Source organism: Dipteris shenzhenensis, chromosome 7 (genome assembly GCF_047967505.1).
Source record: "Dipteris shenzhenensis isolate YYH24624 ecotype China chromosome 7, Dip_SZ_1.0, whole genome shotgun sequence".
NCBI lineage: Eukaryota > Viridiplantae > Streptophyta > Polypodiopsida > Gleicheniales > Dipteridaceae > Dipteris > Dipteris shenzhenensis.
In genome coordinates, this window is record NC_141602.1 from 48,572,239 (window position 1) to 48,597,198 (window position 24,960).

The 24,960-nt window shown below is 43.3% G+C and overlaps 1 pseudogene; it reads left to right on the top strand.

The window, feature by feature from the left end:
* Positions 1 to 1,405: 1,405 nt before the first annotated feature.
* LOC147900437 (uncharacterized) lies at positions 1,406 to 6,193 on the top strand (annotated as a pseudogene).
* The last annotated feature ends 18,767 nt before the right edge of the window (positions 6,194 to 24,960 follow it).

Below are 24,960 nucleotides of genomic sequence, written 5' to 3' on the forward strand. Positions count from 1 at the left end.
GTTCCTTCCTCAGAGCATGCTGGTTTTTAGCCATTTCCTAGGGCAGCTCTAGCCCTTCATCATCCTCGTCATCATTGAGCTACACGGAGGACTGCGTTACGCTCCCTCTGCTGCTACCTTTTCTACTGTCTCTCTACATGGAATCATCTTTCTGATTTACCTCAGCCACGGTCCTTCAGACACGACGGCTTGAGGTTCTTGTATTCAGTTTTTCATATTACCGACAGGCACTATGTTTTCTGGGTTCCGTTCTTCAGTTGTGTCTGAGTATTGTCTACTTTTTGATCGCTCCACTGCAAACCCTATCGTTTCTCTATAGACTCCTTCTGATACACACCTCAAAAGGAAAAACCCTTTCCTCACAAACTTCGCGGAGTACGCGGAGGCTGGTAAGTCGCATTCATAAAGGAGAAAGTCCCTCAGCTCTTGGTAGGATGGAATTCTTTCCATGAAGAACATATACACTCCCCCTTTGGCTAGCCGTTCTAGCTCTGGTTTCAGAGAACCTCAAGATAAGCATGTTGGATCGGAGTGGAATCAAGGATCGGAGGGAAGATCTCTGGAGCCTGTGCATGTCCATTCTAGCAATCTCTGCCAAACATGAAGTAGAGAAGGAAGGCATGTCAATGAGGATCCCGAGACAGCCCGGATGTGTGCTGACAAGAACCCGAGGCTCGGGAGAAACATATGGAAGCTCCATCGTATGCGGAAGCGGTTATAGGTAAGCTACAAGGAGTCTCTCCGCCAGGTCAGTTCTAGCTTAACTATCTCTTGAACAAAAGAGTAGTCTCTTTACTAAAAGATCTGACATTTAACGCTTTCAATTAAGGATGCATTCTAGCACTACGATGGTGCGCACAAACAACTATTTATTGGCCCTTACGCTCGCCCACTAATAGTAACACTTGCTATAAGTATCCTCCCTTCCTACGTGATTTCCCCATCTCGCGAACCTTGCAGAGAAGCTGCACCATCTGACTATTTTCCTTTTCTCTGTGTTTTCCTTGCAGTAGGCTTTGACCCTCAGCTCTCTCTCTCGAATTGACATTCTGTGTGTACCGTACTGTTCATTGTGAGTTGTTGCGGAATATTGTTCACGTAGCTTTTGGTATGCGATGATACTTGGACTCGGCTTAAATTCTGTGTTTATCTGCGCACCTTCAAGTCTGGGAGAACATATGAGTGCTACTCTTAAGTTTTCTCGCTCTGTAGTTAGTAAAATATAGCAGGCATCCATTCCTTTGCGCTATCCCGCTCTGATATTTCCCATGAAAGTTATGCCGAGCTAAAGAGGCAAGTCAACTGACTTGCTCTCGTTGTGTTCCTTGAAGAGGCGCGGACAATATGGGGGGAGGATTGCCAGAATCGGGCGTATTTGACGACGTCTCCTTGATGGCTGGACTTGATGTCTGTAGTGAATCTTAGTCTACGAAAAACTCCGGAGAAGTCTGCAGCAACAGAGCATAAGCCAGTTTGTGAAGTTGAACGTAGAAGCGGAGAAAATATCTTTTCAGGCGCTACGGGGGATCGAAGAAGCGAAGCACAACATGCGGATAAGTCCAAAGTTAGCAACTCACATTTCCTGGATATTCCATTGCCTGACCGTGAGTCGGCTACTATTCGAACATACCAGTTGATGGAGATAACATCAGATAGGCAAGATCTAAGCTTCGTTGACAAGGTGCTAGTTCTGGAGGAGCAGATCTCAGCTCTATCTAATGATCTTGTTCCAGAATCTGCACAGCTCAAGGAGGGAAGGCTTACAAAGTTGGATTTTGACGTTTTGGACGGGTACTCGCTCAGTGTTCTTGGGTTCTACGGAGACAAAGAAATGATGACCAAAATCCTTAGGAAAGAGCATCTGTTGTCGAGAGAGATGCTGGATCGTATGCATAAAGACTCGCTCAAATCCGGGTTGTATGCTTGTTTGAAAAGTCGTCATGTTTATCTCTTCTACTGGAATAGCAAGCAAATGACTGATGCAAGTAGGAAAGATGTTTCTTGCAATTTTGTTCGATATCTGGTGGAGTTGTGTGGTTCTGTTTATGCATGCGTTCGGGGTGACAGCATCGAAAAGTCGCTCAGTAACAGTACTTCCACTTTCCCAAGACAGAAGCGCACACAGAGGCTGCAAATTTCTCTTTGTCAAGAGTCTGAGGACGATCTAAAACTGTTCGACGGCTTCAGGGTTGCTCTTTCTCATACTTGTCGTGGAGGAAGCTTTCACTCCGGGGAAGGTATTCAACTTTCCCATGGTCTATACCGTTTCGCTGTGCTCTCATGTGGCGTGAATCCACGCAAGGTTGTTTCCACAACATGCGTTGTAACAGGTGGTCCTGTTGATCTCTCACATTTTCTGTCATTCCACTCATATTCATCCGTGCGGTACACTGACCTCCCAGATGAGGATTTCTTGCAGCTCCTGCAATTTTTAGATCGTGATAAGCTGTTGGAAGCGTATCAGAAGGAACAAGCTGGTTGGAATGAACGATCGCGTGAAGCGGAATCCAGGCATTACGACAATACTCTGAAGAAAAGCATAGAGACGAAGATTTTAGAGGCATTCGACCGTGTCTGTCATCGTATCTGACGCAGAAAAGGGAATGGGAAGAGAGTTTGGTTCCAAGGTGCATGCTCAACTCGATAGGTACGAGTAACACCGACCCAATTGGAAAGAATGTTGATCTGCAAAATTCTACGACCGATAAGGGGAAAGACATTTCAAGTAACACCGACCCAAGTGGAAAGAATGTTGATCTGCAAAATTCTACGACCGATAAGGGGAAAGCCATTTCAAGAGATTCTGATCCATTTGTTCATCTGCAAAATTCTACGACCGATAAGGGGAAAGCCATTTCAGGATATTCTGATCCGTTAAGTGCAGATGGTCGCTCTGCACTCTGCGACTTGGAAAATGAATTATGCCACATTTGGTCAGGTGCGCAAGACACAGAGCACAGGCTGCTATTCAGCAGTGCAGAATTTGAGTTTTTAAGCTCTAACGGAGGTGCTTCACTCGGCAACTTCATCATAGAATCCAATGTTGAAGACTCAATGCCTATCTGCTTTGGGAAGGTGGCAATGCTAAAGGAGAGAGATGAAACAAAAGGCGCCAAACAGAGGATCAAAATTCTTTCGGGAAATGGTAAACGTTTTGCAAAGGGACCCGTCGTAACGGCTGTGGACACGGAGCTGCTAGTGGAAAATCTGGACAGTAAGACTGATAAGTTTCCCTTACTCACTGGGCGCGTACATATCAGACGACTAGATAATTCTGATTCCTGCATAACGAGATGGTTGGATGCCCTTTCTGGTGGGAAGCTTCCACGGTTGCAACGGAATGCTGCCTTTCTGAGTTTTTTGATTGAAAAGAAAGGAAACAAGGTCACAAAGGATGAGAAGCTGCTTCGCAGAGTGTTGAATGCTGAATCGGCGGGGTCATTGAGAGACTCACTGCCCAAAGAAATGAGTACCCTAATGGATGATTTCTGGGATGAACCGCAGAATCCGTCCGTGGTTCAGGGCGGACCAGAAGAAGCTAACCTTGGAAGGAGCCAATGCAGCGATGCTTCGTATTTAAGGTCGGTCCTTTTGCTCGGCAGTTTGATGCAGAGCGCAAAAGACTTGATGAGTAGTGCAAAGGTAACTTTGAATTATGTGGAGGAAGGGTTAGAGGCAGGAACAGTCACTTGGAAAGCAATCGAGATGGTTCCGTCGAAACGAGATGAAGAGGTGATGAGCGTTCATTCTAAACGTGCATTGGTTCCGTCATTTAGTGCCGAGGCCGTGGAGCTGATAACCTTGGATCCAAGCTTGGAGGGGCTGGAGAGGGTGCTGCTGATGAAGTCGGGGAAAGTTCTGATCTTCGTGAAAGCCCAAGACGGATCTTATCTGCGTCTGTATGTGTTCTGAGGCTAGGAGTGTCGATGACAGGATGAAATCCTATGAAAGCATGGAGAAGAGGAATTGATTTGGTAGCTGTCGATGAAGCATCGAGGTTCATGGCGATGTACCAGCGTAGCTCTTCAACCATTCAGGCCTTGCGCTTCGACGAGTCCTTCCAACATGTGGATTGGACGGGCATCGACATCCAGCTGTCGGACTTCTCCGGCAATAGCAACATCGTTTGGATGCAGTTTGTGCCAGGAAAACGCGAGCTTTTGCTTGCGGATGATGATCATAGGATTCGAGTCTTCGAGCTCACCCCTGCCATGATGAAGCCACGACATATCTCTCTTCCTTCTCGCTTCGCCAAAGCTTGCATTACTCCGGATGCCACCTGCTTGATCGTCTTCACTCCCAGAGACCCTGTGCCAGCTCCCGAAGAAGCTCACGACAATGGCTTCATCTTGTTGCAGCAGCAAGACCCAGATGATATCGCTTCCGATCAGACGACAGGTTTGCATTGTCGCTTCATATCTACCAGCTGGGTGATTCGCTCGCTCTCCTCAAAGTCCTCCAACTCGATTCCTTCGCTGTTTGCAATGACCTTAACGATTTGCAGGCGGACTGCAAATACATCGGTCCGCAAATGCATCTTGTAATTCACTCTGCGATGGGTAAGGGCAACGTGGTCTCTTAGCTGTTGGAAGTGTCCTCAACTGCACAGACTTATCAACTTCAAAAAATAGGGAGGAACCGTCAGCTTCCAGCTACCTTGAGGAGAGCAGAGATGCTAAAGTCCGGCATTGGACTACTTGTTTCACATTTTTGACAAGTATGCTGCCAGTCCGCCACTGTGTTCCAGCCAGAAGTCGATCGATTTTCATGTGTTACTGAACCCTTCACGGAAGGCAGGAGTCTATTGGGACAAGATGGCAACCGAGAACCGATGCCTGGAACATACGAACTCGTCGTTGCAAAAGCTAAAGGACAAGGGTAAAGATTTTTCCAAAATGGACTTGAAGGTCTACGCAGAGAGTCTCACAGATGACTGGAACCTGGAAACCTCTCTCTGGCCCTCTCAATCCAGCAGTTGTGTGCTATCCAGCATTGGCAGATGGATCAAGCAACTGGTATGCCTAGTTCCCTTGCAAATCGCTCGAGCTGAGAATAATACCTTGAAGCCTCTCGTCAACGGACTTCAGATACCCTCAAATGCGGCCTACGCAGACGCAGTGTCCCTTGCCAACCTAATTCGATTTGGGCTCTATGATCTGGTGTTGGCGAGTTGGCGAGGAGACGTGAGGGTAATCTCGTCCATGGGTAAGCAAAGCAGTGGCAAATCTTATCTGCTGAATCATTTGGTTGGTTGTCTATTGGATGTAGCTGGAGGCCGATGCACCGATGGCGTGTGGATGACCCTGAGAAGTGAAGCAAATTGCCTATACATGATGCTAGACTTCGAAGGTTTGGGGAGTTTCGAGCGCAGTGAACAAGAAGACATGCTGCTCTCGATTCTGAATGCTGCAATTAGCAATGTTGCTATTTTCAACAAGAAGGTGCGTGCAAATATCTAAGAGAATTCTGTCAAAAGTCGACGTGCATAACATTTAGAAATTGGTTGTATGTGCTTGCTTCTTGAATCGAATGTTGGTGCTCTGTGCGTGAAGGATTTTCATCTGGACAAGGAGACGGAGGCAATCTTCCAAAGGTTCCAAGATGGCGTCAGCTTGGTCAAGGCAGACGAGAAGCTGTTCAAGGGCTTGTTCTACATTGCTATCAAGGACGTGGATGCTTCCGATGTAGAAGACTTGAACACCGAGTTCTATGCCAAGATCCGCCACATCTGCAGCAAGTCGAGTGAGAATTTCCTCACTACCATGTACGAGGCGAGGTGGAGATCACAGCAATGCCTCCTTTTCAGCGTGCAGAATTTCACGAGAGTATTGCTGACATCGGCGCTACGATACAAGAACTCACCTCAAGCTATCACAGTGGTAGAAGCTTTATGTTGGACCTGAAGCTGGTCATTGCCCAGATCAGTGCTAGAGATTGGTCGCCTGTGGACTCAAAGAGGCTGGCAATGAGGTTGAATCTATTGCGAAGGAATCTGATTTCTGCTATAAGGCTAGGGGAGTGCTTGGAGAGTGGTAACCTCTTAGATTTTGACACCCAAGAGGAGATCGATGATGATCCAATACATGTGGAAGGCTTGGTCTTTTCAGTTAGGGATGCCAGTTTAGAGCTAGCAACTGATCAAACTGATGCAGGCAAGGTGATGCGAAGCGTTTTCAAGCCGTTGAATCAATAAAATTCTATTTGCATTACAATGTGAATATTAACGAGTAAGATAATGCCCCCTTAACTTATGTGAATATTAACAAGTAAGATAATGCCCCCTTAAACTTTCTAAATCAATAAAACTAGATTGCTTGGCCAGTTGGGCTCTTGATGAATACTTCTCTCTTTTGCTATCTTGTTGAGGTTCACATGAGTGACGTTGTCAGAAATGATGCAGAAGATTGATGTTCAATTGCATGCAACCTTTTCTAGAGATTTCGTTATCATTCAGTCCTGCTTGCACTTGATGTTGTTCATGTCGACAGTAAAACGTAGTTTTTCTTTTTTTCAGAGGAAGACAAATTCCTATTCTTTGCACTGTAAGAAAATCTATTGTCATTCCACTTCGAGCGAATGACGGGGAGATGTATTTCAAAAATGTATAAATAATAAATCAAAACCAAATTGAGACAGAAGCATGCAACTGTGACAGGAATAATCCAAACCCAAAGCTGCATTGCATGTACGACAAAAGTTCCAGCACCATTTGCAACTTCATTGGATCCCTTTTTTCGAAGGCACAAATGTTTATTTTTTGGGTCAAATTATGTTCCTACGCTTTAGAAAATAGTACTTCCGCACTCTAGCCGGATGGCCCTCGAGCGTGTTGTAACCTAATGGACCTACTGTGTTGTGGCTCCTTATGTAGTACTGCTCTAAAGTTTGTGCTTTGTCTACAGTGTCTGTTGTTTCTAAAACTTTGATTTCGAAATTTTCTTTGAAGGGCTTGTAACACTGCAAGTCCTCTTTCATTTTCGCCGGTGGTTTTTTATTGTGCTGTTTGATCCTTCGCGGCAGGTCCGTCGTGCTCCCTATGTATTTTCTGTTGTTGGGCTTGCACGTGATGCAGTAGACGACGAGGCTCGCACGATTCCCTTGCGCGGGCGCTTCAGTGGAGGCTCCTCCTTCATCTAGAGGCTCGTGTCTTTCAATGTTGTACCTGCGTAAACATTGACAATTACGTTAGTTATCGAGGTTTTCGGTCTTTTTTTTTCGTTTGACGTCCATAATAGAATGCATTTATTTACTTGCCCTGGTTTTTCTCTGTTGGCGTTAAAGGATCGTTTCCAATACCGAAGCGCTCCTCGTATAAGTCCCTGTCGAAAATATACGTAAGCTTCTCCATTGTCGTCACCGGGTGCGTCGCGTCGTGCGTCCCTCCAAATTGTTCCATGAATTGTTCGAGTATAGCCGTTCCTTGATCGCGCGTCGTGTCCCTCAACAACTCCAAGGATACGTTGTACCCGTAATGCAGCAGCTCGCACGCATACGTCGTGATCCCTTTCGTCTTCGTGTCTAGTAGCTTCTGCCCCTCCAAACTTTCCATCATCCTATCGGTCTCATCGAACTCAATGTCAAGCTCGACAAGGATCTCTTTGAGGAGTCCTGCAGGAGAAGTGCAATCCATGATGAGTTTGTTGTTCTTGCAACTCGTTCATTCTTTTTCTCAATTGTTGCGGTTTTTTTAAATTTTCAGAAGCATTACGTACCATTTGCGAATCTCAAGCCTCCCGGCTCTCTTTTAGCTGGCAAACGCCTATTGCAGTTGTCAATGAAGTCGCGTAGTTCCGCATACGTGTTGAAGCCGTTGATGTAAGCTCCCGGACGTTCTCCTGCATTGTTTGCTAGCCGGAATTGCTTTGTGGTTAGGAAGAACCTCCTCTTTGCTGGTGGAGGTTTTGTTGCCTTCGCGTTGCTTTTGTATAGCTCAAATAGCTCCTTGCAGGCACGACTTATTACACCGCCTTTTCAAATGAGCTGTCTTTTCAAATCTTCAAGAAAAAAAGATTCTTTCATGCTGGTGGAATTTACCTTGTCTGCGTCCATGTCTTATGCTGCAATATCCCGAGCTTTCTGATTCTCTGCACCTGTTCTTGACAACAGACAAGATATTAAAACCATTTTCCTTGCACGCATGTTTGACGTAACATATTCATGACTTGCCTCTGCCTTTTTCAATCTCTGGTAGTGAATACCTTTATGCACGTGGTTGTGTTGTCGGCTGTGAGAACTCTCGTGGAATTGGTCTGAATATGTCTGGATGTGGGCAATGTAGTATGCGCAGCCTCGTTCTCTCAGTCACTCTGGACAACATCACGTATGCTAGGCCAGGGGCAAACACTCCTCGAAATATGAGCAGCGCTTTGTTGGATATGGTTGCGCCTTGGGATTTGTGTCCCATGATAGCGTATGCTAGGGTTAGTGGAAATGTGGACTTGTGGAACCATTGCCTTTCGCTGATGCTTCGAGCGTCGTAATGTGAGCACGGCCGCTGTTGTGTCCACGACGACAGTGATACCGTTGATTTCTCCCCTGCTAGTTGCATTGATGCTCTTGATTTTGCACATTGCTCCATTTGCGGCACCTATTGCAAGGTCGATGTTTTCCGTTATCATTGCCTTCGCCCCCACGCAAATTTTTCCTATCTCGTTGAAGCTTTTGTCCTCCAACCATTCTTTGAGAGCTGGTTCACTCGCGACGTTACTGTGTATTTGAACATGCACAATCATCTTGGGAGTGTTGAATTTCTCCACAAGCTCACCGTTGAAGGTAGCGACATCGACTCTGTGCGTGCAAATGATGGTTGTTTCGACATCGATGAAGTGGCATGCACCTTCCTTGTCGACAATGCACTGCCCCAAACAGTCGGAAATCTTGTCAGTTGTGGGCGTCCTGAGTCTTATGGTATGCAAGGTGGCACGGCTCGCAGAGATCCTCGCAGTGTTTGCAGACTGGCGGTAATTGCGCCAGGTCACCAAAAATTATGAGCATTTTGTGTCTGAATGGCTCATGCAATGTGCCATTAGTCACATTGACGATTTGTCTTACCACGAGATCGAAAGTCATCCTTGTTAGCATGGACATCTCGTCAATGATGATCGCGTTGGCTTCCTTGATTGCGAGGTGTCGCTCATCCGTCTCATGGATGTTCAGTGGGTACTGACTGCTGCGCACAGGGATCTTGAATTGGTAGTGTACAGTGGTTGCAATCCAGCTCAGCCGCGTCGCAGCCGCCCTTGTTGATGCACAGAGTATTGCCGTTTTGTTTTGCGCTACCAGATGCGAAACATAGTACCGTATCAAGAAGCTTTTGCCGCTACCTGGTGTTTCACAGACAACGTGCAGCCCCGAGCTCGTTGAAGCCAGGCTTTCGAAGACTCTTTGTTGTTCTACTGTCAATACGTCATTGGCGACAGTGCGAAACTCGGCCATTTTTTCCAACATCCTCGCGCGTGTTGGCCCTTCGACGGTTTGCTGGTCGATGTTAAGCGCTTCCATCGGGCAGTCTCGGATGATCGCAACCTTTTGCAATATCATATTGATCAAATGGTCTGTGTGGTCAGTCGCTAGCAAGTTCCTTTGCGTGTATTCGGTCACATACATCTCGAGGTCCTCGTTGCTCAATATGAGGCCGCACATTTGGCATTCGACAAAGTAGGATCCAACTGTGTTGGCAGGTGATATGAGCTCCGTTTCATTCCTAAAGCTAAGTTTTCGCAACAGCACGTTGTAGAAGTACCCCTCTGGTTGATGTCCAGGGTGGTAGTCAGTGAATCTGACTACTCGCTCACATTTTGCGATCCTGTTGCCTAAGAGGTCAAGACCGACCGTTCCACGTTGCGTTTCCTTGGGCTTTCGGTTCACATATTGCCTATGGTAATCGTAGAACGTGCTATCCTCGATGGCGCTCGGTCTCCCGCAGTATATGTCGACCGGGTGCAGGGTGACGTTGTTGTTTCGTGAGATGATGCGTTGTCTTAGAGATGGTGGCGAGGAGTCGACATAGTGAACGGTCTCGCTCCTTGTGATTGTTGGTATCTACATGCAGTTTAGCGCGGCCTCTGTTGGAGAGGTTGGTTTTGATAGGAGGCTCGCGGCGATGAGTTTCAGCTTTACTTCATCGAGATGTTGCAACCCCAAGCACGAGGCGTCTTCTGAACGGATGTTCAGTTTGCCCATTGGTTCAGATTTCATCGCGTACTTGAGGAGGTAGTGAGAGATTGAAGAGTTTGTCACCCGCTGTATGTTCATGTGTGCACCCCACAACAGTAACATGGAAGGGTGGTAAGGGACGACGTTTCGGTGCTCATGTCCCGGCCGGTAATACAACCAACGTTGCGTCAGAGGGTCGAGGATGGGTTCATATTCTGGCTGTGTTGCGAAAGGGAAGCCGTGCTTGCAACTGTGGTGTGACGGTCCGACGTAGCACGCTTTCCTGCATACGTGCAACTACTTCCTGAGAACTAGTTCTCGCAGCCTTGTGTTTCGAGGATCCAGGGCCTCGTCCCTGGGGACGTAAGCTGCAATCTCATTTGCAATTCGCTGACGGTCATCATGGTGGACCCACAATATGACATGGGCGTGTAGGGAGCCCCTGTATTGTATCTCATAACGAACGACATGGTGTTGTATTCGGCCAAGCAGACCGTCGGATGAAAGCAAATGCTTGCGCATGAACATGTGGAAGCATGCGTGGAAAAGTGCCACGCATTCAACAGGACAGTCCTTCCAAGTGAATTGCGCATTATAATGTGTTGTGATGCTCTCGATCACATTAATTTCTTGCCACCGTGTATCGGTGACCTCGTCTGCAGTGAATGTCAGAAAGAAATCTGGGAGGCCCCAAGCATCGACCATCGTTATGAGGTCCTTCAGTTGCCGTCGATGCCATGATGGGGACCCTGGCATTGTTGATGGCATGCTGTAGCGAAGCACGTGTCTCATTGCGTCTTCATCGGTCGTGGCAGGGTTGGCTTTCCTATATTGGTCGATGTCTCGTTGCAAGCATGTAGAGTTGCTTGAATTGGCAATCATCACTGCCTGTTTTAACTGGAACATGATCAACAAGTACGGCTTGTAGAGCGTGTAAATAGAGAATAAGGTGCATATTCTCATTTTCACATAGTTGCTGAACTGTATGCAGCCATCATAGTAGCCCCGTCCGAAAGGGAACAGGAAGGGGAACACTGCTGACTCCATGGTTATGTCAACGCATGCACTGCCAGCTGCTGCTACTCCGTCGACGTGGAATGAAGCGACCCTCTCTGAAAGCATTTCTGTACCCCGTAGCTGTATGGAGGCAAACTCATGCTTGTCCCTTGCATCAAAGGCGCGACGGTTCGCGGGGTCCACCATGTTTTGCAAAAGCAAGAGCTCAGGCTGAGATTCCGCTATTGACATTAACTCGAAGGGAGCTGTCTCATCGTGTAGTTCCAAGATACCTGCAATGGTTTGAGGACTCAAGATGCACATACCCATCTTGATGTCCGCACGCTCTGCTAAAGAATTGTACTTGCGCAATATTGGATTGTTCTCGATGTTGTATGCGAGCACACCTGACAGCTCGTTCGTCACGATTCCTTGAGCCGAGCTTAGTGGGACGTTTTGCCAAGATATCAGAGGATTGTCTAGAAGTGACCTTCGATCGAGTGTGCCACAAGCAATCGCATTTGCAGTCGTGGTAACTGAAATGGATATATCTATGATGCTTAGCAGTTGCGTGTGGAGGTGGTTTGTTTTAAGCAACTGCCGAGAGTACTGTGGTATCAACCGCACAATGTATCTGCTCCGCTGGGCATCTCGTGTGCAGCTTTGGCATTTCCAATAAGTCACTTGCATGCCCATATTCTCGCAGGCATCCAAAAGTATCATGTTTCCGAGTGCGGTGCTGTGGCTCGAGATGCCTATGCCTTGCGAAGAAACGATCCTTTGGTTTGCAGACAGTAGCGTGGTTATGCCACAGACACCGCAGATTTGAAGGCTAGAGAAAATAGCCGCGCAATTACTAACCCATTGCTTGTATCTATCTGTGATGGTCAACCACGATGACGTACCTGGCCTCAAGGACATCTTTCTTGATGTTATATCAAGTTGAATAGCTCGACCTCTGGCTGCTCTGAGCGTTGACGAATGGTCATGTTCGAAGGAGTTTCCGGTGGTCATTTCTACATCGTGACATGAATCGATGTCTTATGTTCGGGTTTAAACACCTACACGGATTAATAATAAAAACCATCCGAAACTTTGCTACAATTTCACTCACATGGTTTTGTCTAAACGCAACAGGAAAAACAAAATGGACTAAACCTCTATCTTTAGAAGGTGAAAGAATTGATAAAATAACTTGAATCAAGCAAATACATTTTGTTGTGCGTACCTTTAGGAGAAGACACTCGTTTGGAGGCTGCAAACATCTCGAAAACAGAAGTGTTGCAGACATGATTAGTATGTTGGTCGAACCAAGCAAATGTAATGTTCCCTTGCGGAAACAGAATGTGCGAAGAAGTGTGCGTGCTCAAGATGAGGAGTAAAAAAAAAAAAAACCATACGTAATGTATGGTGGAGAGCCGGCACATGTCTCTCCAAAAATTATATATCATAGGGGAACGTGCCATCCCCCCGTTTCGAATAGTCACCTCCAGTGTTGGAGGTGTAGCGCATTAATGCAGACCAGAGCAACAGATGGTGCAGAAACATTTCAGAATTGAAATGACCGTACATTCTACTTACGTGGAGTATCCTTTGTGACATCCACAGCTCGACGAGAAGTCGCCTATTTCTTTGCTGGAATGTTGGAATCTGAAAAACAATCATGATTAGTCAATATGCATTCCTCATGTTCTGCGTGTTTGGATATGTTGGTTAGCATATATGCAATTTCCTAAAGATGATAAATTCAAGCACAAAAGCTATACACAATCCAATGATCAAAGATGTTCAAACCATCAAGGTAATCATCTTCGAGCAGTTGTAGTTACAATTTTACGGATTGAACTAGGTGAATAAAGTGCTGAAGCCGAATGTATATCTGTAGTGATCGATGTATATACAGAAATAGATAGAAATATATATATACAACGGAAAGGTGAGGGGCTACGCGGAGGAAAAGCATCCACGTAGCTCTGAATTATAGGATCAAATTACAGAGTGAGCCCATCATCCCCGCAGTGCAACTACTTCTCGCCCCGCCTCATGGGACTCTATTATTCAATTTGATTGGCAAGGATGGGTATCTGTTGTATGGATGAGGAATTGGATGCTGCTCGCCTTGAATCGCTATGCCTAAAAGCGAAAGCCACGGCTTTCCCCTCAGCCCACCCGCACCGTGGAGCAAGCAGCATCGCCGCTCGACTTACGGGAAAGCGTTTGGCAGTTTTCTTGGCTACGCTTGGTCCTACAGCTCTATATCTAAACTCCGGTTCAATCTGGAGAAGGCTTTGATGACTCGGGCTAGGGGGCAACAATAGGGGAAGAGGGCTTGCGAAACAAGATAGAAAAACAACAAGAAAGAGGGGAACAAAAATACGTATTCTCTTCTCCGAGGCCGAAACACTGGCAGGATAAGAAGCAACCTTCCTCCTCGAAGGTGCCTGAAGACAGGGACAAGAGCAAGGCACTCGAAGTGATCAACGTGAGCAAGAATTTCGTTCGTCCGTTTCGTCGACAGTGAGCATTTGGATTGGGCAATTCACGGTACAAAAACCTTCTTGCAATGGGGTGGATGTAGAGTGAAAAAGGAATGGCCACGAAACCAGGTAACTAAGCGATCCTCGACCTTCTGTTTGTGTCCAACGGATCTGTTATCACACAGGGTGATACCAGTGTCATCACCGTCAATGCTTGAGAACAGGCAGGATCTGAGGGGGCTCGATGCTGAAAACTGAGACTGAAAACACGCTGGAAACTGGAGGAGATAGAGCTGAATTGTTGGCTGCGAGAAGCGGTGCGAATCAGGGCTGAGATCTGAGGCAGAGACGCCGATGGGGAGGGGGGAGAAGAAGAAGACCAGGGAGGCGCCGTCATCAACCGAAACGGTTGATTTTGGTGATCTTAGAGATGCTGAAAGAAAAGAGATGAAGAAAGATGCATTCATCGATTGGGTGAAGCAGGAAAAGATACTATGTTTCAACCCTGACCCTTAAAATCCGTCTCTCTTGTTTCCGGGAAGCACTGCGGTCATGTGGTGGCCGGATGTTTTTGAAGTTGCTGGGTCGAGTTTGAGTTTGTCTGCATCGATATGCCATCCCCTAAATACAATGAGTTAAGGGTTGCTTTGTTGCCCGAAGCACATGAAGAACGGACAGCAGGAGGAGAAGAAAAAGCCACAACATCAGGAGACGAGCCAGAGGTTCGAAAATAAAAACTACACCAGGCGACAGGAGATGAATCAGCGCCTCAAAACGAAGAACTGCATGAGAGGTTCGTGAAGAAAAACTGCACGAGGCAACAGGAGACGAACCAACGCCTCAAAACGAAGACCTGCATGAGGAAAGAGGAGTCGAACCAGTGCTGGAAAAAGAACAATTGCATGAGGCAGCAGGAGAACCAGTGCTTCAGAAAGAACTGCCGTGGAGCAAGCAGCATCGCCGATTCTCTTCTCCGAGGCCGAAACACTGGCAGGATAAGAAGCAACCTTCCTCCTCAAAGGTGCCCGAAGACGGGGATAAGGGCAAGGCACTCGAAGTGATCAACGTGAGCAAGGATTTCGTTCGTCCGTTTCGCCTATATTTAAAGGTTTTGCCTTGGCTTTTTACGCAGCTTTTCAAAAGCTTTCAAAGCTTTTGGGCTTTCAGAATTTAAAAAATCTAAGGGTGTATATTGTGCCATGTGGAAGCACAAAACGAAGACCTGCATGAGGAAAGAGGAGTCGAACCAGTGCTGGAAAAATAACAATTGCATGAGGCAGCAGGAGAACCAATGCTTCAGAAAGAACTGCCGTGGAGCAAGCAGCATCGCCGATTCTCTTCTCCGAGGCCAAAACACTGGCAGGATAAGAAGCAACCTTCCTCCTCAAACGTGCCTGAAGACGGGGACAAGGGCAAGGCGCTCGAAGTGATCAACGTGAGCAAGGATTTCGTTCGTCCGTTTCGCCTATATTTAAAGGTTTTGCCTTGGCTTTTTACGCAGCTTTTCAAAAGCTTTCAAAGCTTTTGGGCTTTCAGAATTTAAAAAATCTAAGGGTGTATATTGTGCCATGTGGAAGCACAGGATTTCAGAATTTGAAAAAACGTCCTAGTGCTGGCCAAGTAATTAAGATAATGCCCCCTACTTTCTCAATCAATAAAATGAAAACTCTATTAGCATTAATGGATCCTTCTAAGTGAATTAAAAAGTAAATAAGCCCCCTCCAACTCACTCAAAAAAATAATTAACAAAAGGCCCCAAAAAATTAATATAATAGCACAAACTCACACCACACCCATCTATATGTACGCCTACTCAAAAAAATAATTAACAAAAGGCCCCCAAAAATTAATATAATAGCTCAACTCACACCATACCCATCTATATGTACGCCGCATTTTGCATGCTTCTAATATAATTCTTCCAACAATTTATTACCACGAGTGTTGAGTTCCCTTGTAACAACTCTATCCTTTTTTATACCTAATAGTCTTCTTCGATGAAGTCTATTCTTTTATCAGCTCAAACTCACCACACCCATCCATCTATACGTCCCATTTTGCATGCTTCTAATAGAATTCTTCCAACAATCTATTACCATGAGTGCTGAGATCCCTTGTAAGAACTCTAAACTTTTTTACCTAATCGGTGAAGTCTATTCTTTTATCAACTTGACCACTCATTACGGAAAAAGGGAACTCATTTTGGGGCCCTGTAAGAAATTCACTATTTTTTGATTTATTTCTCTCCTAAAAGACCTCAAAAATAGTAAAATACGGAAACGTGGCTCAGAACTGTCAGTAAGGACTACAGAACTGTCAATTCAAAAAGAAATAAGATAATCTTTTGTCTAACTAACACGATTTTGCATTAAATATCTCCTTAGATTTTTTTTTGTGTACCAAAGATTCTGCATCTCTTTTGCCGACGTGTGCAGGCCTTTCATAAAGAATCCATCACTGAACTTGGTGATTGCAAGTTTTCAAAATATTCACATGGATACCGCCACACTTCCACGATTCATGTTACAAAACGACTATGAGATTGAAAAACAAACTTCGCAACCTCAGAAGCACAAAAAATGGCCGATACTAGTGAGTCACTATCTCAGAAGAAGCGATTACACCATCTTCACATCGACTTAGAAGAACAATATGCTCCAGCACAAAAAAGACGAAAGGATACGGTGCTGAATGCTCAACAGCGGGAAAATATGAGAAGAGAAGGGCTTCAACATATTGACTTATGGTGCGATGGAAGCATATATCCAAAATGTCAAGTAAAAAACTCTACACCTCCATTTGTCAATCCCACCACATTACTGAGGTTTGCCGGCGATGGACAAAATGGACTTCTTGGTTATATTTCAGCGCAGTCTGCATTTGTGGAAACGTATAAAATGATGTACCTACAAGAAAAGGGGGCCAAGATGCAGGAGATAGCCATTCGTGAAAAATTTGAGCAGCAGTTGCAGAATGAAATTGAGGAGCATTCAAAGAGTAAAAAAGAGTTGACAAGAGCAAGAAAGAAGAGAACCGTGCTTGGAGATAGACTACGTAGCAGGAAGATTAAAAACATTGCAAATTTGAAGGCTGGGACTGGTGGATGCAAGCGACGAATTCAGGAAGCAAGGTTAGATTGAAATTTATCATTTTGTATACTCAAAAAGGCTCTCTTCCAGACTATATCTATTTCGTTGATTATCGCAAAACAAGAATGGAGGTGCTGAATGATATAGGCATATTGTGTTGTTACTACAGGAAATTATTGGAGCCTGCCAAAGAAAATATGGACCCGAACCTTCTTCCTGTTAAACAAATGAAAGGATTGCTTTCTTGCGGTGTAGCAAAAGGTTTGATTGAGGAAAAAAAATACAAAACAGTCAAACGCAATGTTGTAGAGGACTTTGTATCCAATAATCAAGTTGATGGCACTATAATCCAAGAGGCTCTTGATGTTAGTGGAGTTAGCAGGAAGGGATATAGTTCGATTTTCCATGCGATATCCTCAACTTTGAAAGATCAAAGGATTAAACGAGTTTTACTGCCAAATCCAGCAACCGTGTGGAGGATAAGAGGTCATTTGAATGAAAGTGTAGATGAATTTATTGGGCAATATATCCATATTGAAGAAATATTTCATGGTGTTAAAGGAACCACTGTGTATGATCCTTGGAACAATATATTTTTAGATCTACAACAACTTCAAAAAAGAATGGTCGAGTTTTATGGAATAACATTTGAGGAGTGCAAAGGCATTTTGAAATTTGTTACCAAACTGGATGAGTGTGAGGTTGTAAAGGAAAAGAAAATGGAAAGAGCTACTATTACATTGATGAATGGAGCAATTGATACATCATTGACTGAAGCGAGTTCGAAGTATTTTAGTGTGCAGTCAGAGAAACACATATGGTGGTTAGGCTCGTTCCAGGTATGATCATTTTTTGTTTTATACTTGATTTTGGTCATTTTTTTCAAATCTGTTATAGTAATACTTTTGTTTTCTATAATCTGGCAGGTGAAGACCGAAGACCATGAAACACTAGATTGGGTGTTTCACCACACGGAAATACCAAGAATAATCAAAAGACAAGTGCAAGGCGAGAATCTCCATGTTGCAGGAAAAGGTGATTTTCAAGTAGAGTGGCACATGGCTGGGGATCTTAAAACACTTAAGTGCATGTATAACATTAGTAAAGGAGGCAACTCAAAGTCTCCTTGTCTTTACTGCAAAGAATCAACTCAAGTAATGGATTCAAAATGGTGGAAGAGAGCACCTAATAGAGATAAAGTTGACCCTGACTTCAAGGCCATTCTGGACATTCCGCTATGTAATGTTCACATCTGCACATTGCATGGTCTATGTCGAATTATTGAGAAATTGGTATTTTTATATATTGGATTTGCTTGGAAACTCCGTCCCAAAAAAAATAGAAAGGATGCTCTTCAAGCATTGGAAAAAGTGTTATCCGATATAGGTCTGCATGGAGGAGATGTTCAAATCACAAAGGATTTTAAAAAGTCTACCAATGGCAAGGAGGTACCAATCAAGCCCTCTATTGGTGGTGTTAAGGCAAGAAGATTCTTGTCTCGACCCAAACACAGTAAGCAAGTAAGGCAAGGTAGAACAGTTTCAAAGATTAATTATGGATTTTGGAAGCAAGTCCATAATGCTGTGAAAGATCATGAGGCAGATGGGGAAGCATGAAATAGGAAGGCAGAGGTGTGGAGGTCTCTTGATCAACTCTTCATGTTCTGTGACAAAGTAACATGGACAAAGAGTGATTACAAGAACTTTGAGGAGGCAATTAAACATTTTGGGAAGTCAATGAAAGACGCATGGACAGCCTGCAATATAACTCACTACATGGTAAGGTTCTGTCTTTTTCTTTTACTTAAGTGTGATCCTCTTTTTTTTATTACTTACTATGCATTCTTATGTCTTACAGCATATCATATACAACCACCTTCCCTATTTTGTCAAAAAGTATGGATGCCCAGCAATTTGGTCTACCCAAGGCATGGAGAAGTCTCACTACATGGCACGTAATGCATTTTTTAGACACACACAACACTATGGAGGGAGTCAGAAGGCAAATAGTCTGAAGGAAGTCTTCCAATGGTTTTACCGAGGCATACTACAGAGGCTGCATGCTAAAAGAAAAGTTGCTAGCTCCAAAATCAAGCTTGCTTTTCTTCTAGCCCAAAAGCAAAGACGAAGACAAGCTCTAGACAATTCAATTGCAGCAAAGAGACATAGACAATGGAGGGAATCGAAGATATTTAGAAACCATAAATGGACAAGTAAACATGAATAGGACTCATTTGTAACTTATTGGTGTTATGTCCACATGTTTTCAAACTCATTCAATAGAAATGTTTTTAGTGGAACAAGTGACTCTTGGTGTTATGCATGAAAAGTATTTCTTTTGTGAAACATATGATCTAAACTTAATACAATTTGTTCACAATTTCAATATATTGTTTGTTTAATATTTAATGACACCACTCTATGTAAATGTACAAATCATTTCATCTTCAACTTATTGTTCATTTATACAAGATCATACTAGATATCAAAGACTTTGTACAAATCAGTTCAAATTTAATATAATGTTTGTGCTATATTTGATGACTAAATCCTATTTCTCCCAGAGCCTGCCGATCGGAACTCTCTTTTTGATCTTGATTGGAGTCTTTTTCTTCTTTATTGGCTTGATGTCGACTGTCTGTTTATCAATGCTTGCCTCTGTTGCTTGTCTGGGAGGGGTATCCTTTTCTTCAACTGTCTCCACCTGTTCCTCTTCTTGGACTGTGTGGCCTGATGCAATCATGGGTGGCTCTCGAAACCTTACGAGCTGGTGTTTTCCATAGCCCTCCAGATATTTGGGCTCCTTAACACCACATGCTAATGCATAAGAAGTGTAAGACAAAAAGTAAGCGGCCCTAGAGGCCTGCTTATTCACATAATCTCCAAATATATCTATGGCAGACAACCTCTCTATCAAAATGATCTTTTCCTTTTGCCATGAAAGAACATGTCCATCTAAAGCCCTGGACAAACATTTTAAGAAGTAAACAATGGCTTCTCCATTGTTGCTCAACTGCCTATGGTAAATCAAGATCTTGGCACTGCCTAGATCATGAATATAATGAGCTAGGCCTGACATTTTGCGAAACCCAACCGGCCTGCTTCCACTTGATCTCTGGAGGAATGTGTCATCCTCAATTTGTAGCTGCCACATATCAAAAGATTGGAGTGAGACAATACACAACCTACAAAAACAAAGTTAAGCAGAAGTCAAAGTATTTGATTTGAAGTACCTTCTCATTTTCATTAGCAACAAGCAGTTCATCTTTCCAAAGATTTATCCCTCTCCCCTCTTGTCCAGCCTCTTCTTTAGGCTTTTCTGTGTATAGTGCTGAGAGATTCATAGCTTCTTGTGTGAGCTGGAAGGCAGCTTCATCTGGCTCTTGGAACTTTTCAGCCTCTTTGAAACAAAATGTAAGGGCCTCTACAGGATCAAAAATTGTTTCCAAAGCTAGTAGTGAATGGTCATCCTCTAGGCAAACCTCCTTGTCAAGCCTTGAAGCCTGGGCAATAAGGGAAATGGCATAGTCCTCCCTCAAATTGAACATACACTCAATATCATGGAGGAAAACATAATCTTTTCCACCAATCAAGACACCTGGAAGCATGGACACTGCATAGTTGCTGCTCTGAACATCAAAATCTTCAACTGGCTCTGCTCCCCTCAGATTTTTTGTCCTCAGTTGAACAAGGTCAAGAGCAGCCACTTGCAGCCCCTCATCCTGAAGGTTGATATCTTCTTCTTGCTCTGCCATTTCTGTGACCAAAGAAACATTCTCCTTTTCCTCTGCTTCAGATGTGTCTTCTTCTTCTATCTCCTGCCCTTGTTCATCCAAAGACTCCTGACTGAAGACAATGTACATAAGAAATGCCATGGTTTCCTCAAGCACTCTGCACTTTCTGGTGTGCAAAGTACAGTTGAATTTATATTGATCAGGCAGGCTGTCAAATCTTCTGTTCACATGGTACCTCAGCCTATCATTGGAGACAATATGATTTATATGCACAAAAACCTTTTCTGCTTCCACAATTCTTCCTACCTTTGTCAATTCTTTGAAGGTATCCCAATAGTCTGAAAGAAAATCTTTGTGATGCTCCAGTACAGAGCTCATTGTGAACTCCATGTTGAAAATACGGTGGTATATATGGAAGTTACTCTGAGCCTTGCATTTCTAAAGAAACTCAAATAGGAGCAAATCTGGAGAATTGTCCTCTTCTGGTTCCATTTGTTTTTTGATGGAAGAATCAACACTCTGCTCCAGTCTCTTCTTTTTGCCTATTCAAAAACTTATATACTATGAATTCTATATGCTGACATATGCAATCAGTTAATGCATTGGATATCACCAGATAATTCCTTCATGACATCTCATGACTCACCTGGTGATTGCTGTGGTCTAATAATAGCAGTAGAAAAGTCCAGCTTCCTCTTGAAAGGTGGGGCCTGGGAGCCAGCTGTTCCAAAGCAAAAACATTTCTTATCATCAAGGAAGATTTCCACAGGGCTAAAGATAGCAAATTAATGAGGTAGAAGTGAGAACCAAATCAGACACAGGAATTTGCAGCAAAACGCGATGCGAGACCATTTGGAAAATATAAAGCACTCTCCTCGCATTTTGTTGCAAATTTTCCAGTTCTGTTCATGTGCATGTCAAATCAAACACTAGGTTCATCTCAATGATTCCTGGACACTATGATCTCATATGCAAGAGAAATGCTGGAGCTGAGTGAAACTTTTCATGAGGAATGTGTCAACAACAGGAATTTGCAGCAAAATGCGATATGGGCTATTTAGAGATTTATAAACCACTCTCCTCGCATTTTGTTGCAAATTCTCCAGTTCTGTTCATGTGCATGTCAAATCAAACACTAGGTTCATCTCAGTGATTCTTGGACACTATGATCTCATATGCAAGAGAAATAATGGAGCTGAGTGAAACTTTTCATGAGGAATGTGTCAACAACAGGAATTTGCAGCAAAATGTGATATGGGCTATTTAGAGATTTATAAACCACTCTCCTCGCATTTTGTTGCAAATTTCTAGTTTCTATTCATATCCATCTCCAATCAAATTCCTGGGTGATTTACCACATTCTTGGACAGTATAAATTGAAAATGTAACAAGAAGGGTGGAGCTGAGTGAAGACATTTGGACATCAAAAATCCAATGGATGGAAGAAATATATGTTAAAAAACATTGAAACCAATCTAGAATTCTGACCTTTTTTTTCCTTTTCCATGCTGTTGGAGTTGCACTGGTAAATCTCCTACTCTTTCACTAGCTTGAACTTTGCACTCTAGGTAACCTGGAGATCTGGCAGTAGTATTAGTCTTCAGGCATTTTGAGGTCAGTAACAATGGGTTCTCCCCTTAGTCTCTGCAATCTTCTTGCCTACAATAGAAACAATCCATCCTGCATGGAAATGCATAGACTCAAGTCAAGACAGAGAAATCACTGTAGGAATGCAGATCTTCAAGTGTGATATTTGCATGTGAGGGTAAAACTGTACTTATGGGTTCTTCCTTCAATCTGTGCACACTTCTTGCCTTCCATAGACTCAATCCATCCTGCATGGTTATGCAAACACCTTCAAATGACTGAAGGCATATTCCAGCATGCTGCCTAATGAATTTGCAGGAAAACGCCCTCCTACCGATTGAATGTCGGACTCAGACCCTTCCCCTCATCCAAAGCAACTGCGTGTCTTGAAAAATTCACTGATCTACCAGTGCTCTTACCCAGAGGGGATGACAAACCACCTCCCCCACTTTGAGAAGATTGGAACTCATTAGGGCTCTGTTGGGAACTCCAAGGCAATCAACCTCACACCTCCTTTTCTTTAATGATCCATCAACCCCCTCTCCCTTATGGGAGTGCTCGAGCATGCAGAAGTGTACCAACAGGTGCACTAGAAAGGAAGCTTGACAACACGTAGCACCTCACCCTCACCTTGCTCATCTATCTTGTGCTTTTGCTAAGTAAATTCAGGTAGTCTTTTAAGAAATACAACCTTACGAGAACCTTACAAAGGGAAGTAGATCCTTTGCATGTGCCAAATCTAGGGGCACACATGCTAGCTTTTCAGAAATGCTACCTTACATATAATTCACATAAATAGTCCCCTTAGTTCCATATAGTTTAAAGGTATTCCACTTAATTGAACACATTTCAAAGCTACTCTCCTTTAGTTGCACATGTTTCAAAGGTATTCCCCATGTGACTCACAAGCACTAGCACAATTTGTGGCTTTGCTAAAGGTCAATGCCTACTTAAGGGTGGGTCAAGGTTATTCTAATCTTACATTATGTGGTTGTGTTCACGTACCTTATCCCCTACTCTTCTAGTCTCCTTAATTCCTCACAATGTGTACTAAAGAAGAGAAATAGAGTATCTAGCTATATATTGTGGAGCATGATGGGCACTTGATTTGCTTAAGATTCAGCCCCATGCACTCAAGTCACTACTAAGTTGAATAAATAGCATCGAAGTCCCATTGCTGCTGCCAGGAAAGGAGGGAGGACCCTTAAGTCCACAAAGGGATAATTTATGGGTGATATATTATGAAACCCTACATAAACCTTCATTTGTCTGCTTCTTATATGCTTTCACCACACAAGCTATGCATGTCTCCTATCTTTAGACACTACCAATTTGATGTGGGTTCTTGTTTAATAATACTTAAGTCCACAAAAGGCTAATTCATGAGTAAGCATTTATGAAACCCGACATAAATCTTATTTTGTCTACTTCTTACATGTTTTCACTCACGCTCTGCATGTCTACCTTCTTTAGACACTACCAGTTTGATGTGGGTTCTTGTTTGTGTCATGATCAAATAATGTAGTTGCGCCCTTTTGAAATGATATCCAAATTTTAACTTCAAATCAAGGCGCCACCCAAGACAGATTAGACCATATTGGAGTCTATATTAGCTTTTATTTTAACACTCGAACTATAATTTTGCATTTAAGTTCAAATTTTTGAGGGATTTGGTGGTACTAGATTGCATGCAATCAATTGGTATTTGCCCATATGTTTTAACACAAATTTCTAAACATGGAGTGTTGTCTTTATATTTATGGAAAGGGAATGTTTTGATGTATATTGCCATTAAGTTCATGATACTTGCCCAAGCTAGAAATGGGCTGAAAGCTTGATGCAGCACAAGGTCAATCTTAGGACAAAACTTGAGACTCAAAAGAAAAGTAACAATTGCAAATAACCTTGCAATGAGGAGTAAGGTTTATCAACACTAATGTGACCAATGCCATAAATTGATTCTTAATTACAACCACATTAGATGGAGCAAGCCATTCAATAGATGGTTGTAGAAAGGCTCCATAAAGCAAGCAGCAGCAAGAGGACTTAAAGTTGAATGTAGAACATTGAGACATTTTACATGTAAGAAGAGCATCAAGCCTAGAAGTAAATCTTTGTGCTTTATTGTGTTTGTGAAATGATGTAGTGTAATTGCCACATGAGTGATATCTATAATGAACATGCTTGGGATACATTGATGTGTAAACATGCCATGGGTTTACACACTAGCCTTTTAGAAATGTTGTCTCGCATAATATTCTAGGTAACATTTAAAAGGTACTCTCCTTTAGATGGATACTAATGCTAGAAAAAACCATTCATCAATGTATTTCATATGGATTGATGTTTGAAAACCCCGTTTAAAATCTAAGAGACTCTTTATTTTCAAGTTTTGAAAATTTACGAAATCTCTTGATTTTAAGGTTAAGATGAAATTACATTCTTTTTAAAGGTGAGAGTGAATAGTAGCCTTGAAATTATTGTTGAGGCTAGGCTTATGTGCTTTTTAATTTTCAATACATAAATATTTTTTGTGTGAACACTTATATATGAGTAGATGGTGTGCCGTCAAAGACACGTTGAGAGTATGAGTAGATGGTGGCACACTAGTTGATATTCAAACCTTGTCCAAGAAAGACCAAGGTTAGATCCAATAAAATTTGAAATGTTGGGACCTTTGTATTCATAAATGAAGACAATGTACAATAGAAACTCTAGATATGAGTCTATGGTATCTACTATGGTAAAAGAGATGTAAAAACACCAAGGCCGTGTTTTTTGGAATAAGAAAGAGATACCAAAAAAACTTGTAGGATAAAGGTCAAGATAGGGACCAATAAAATTAAAATTAAAGGGATCTTTCTATTCAATACATTGAATGTACAAAAGTAAGTCTAGGTATGAGTCCATGATTTGCAATCAC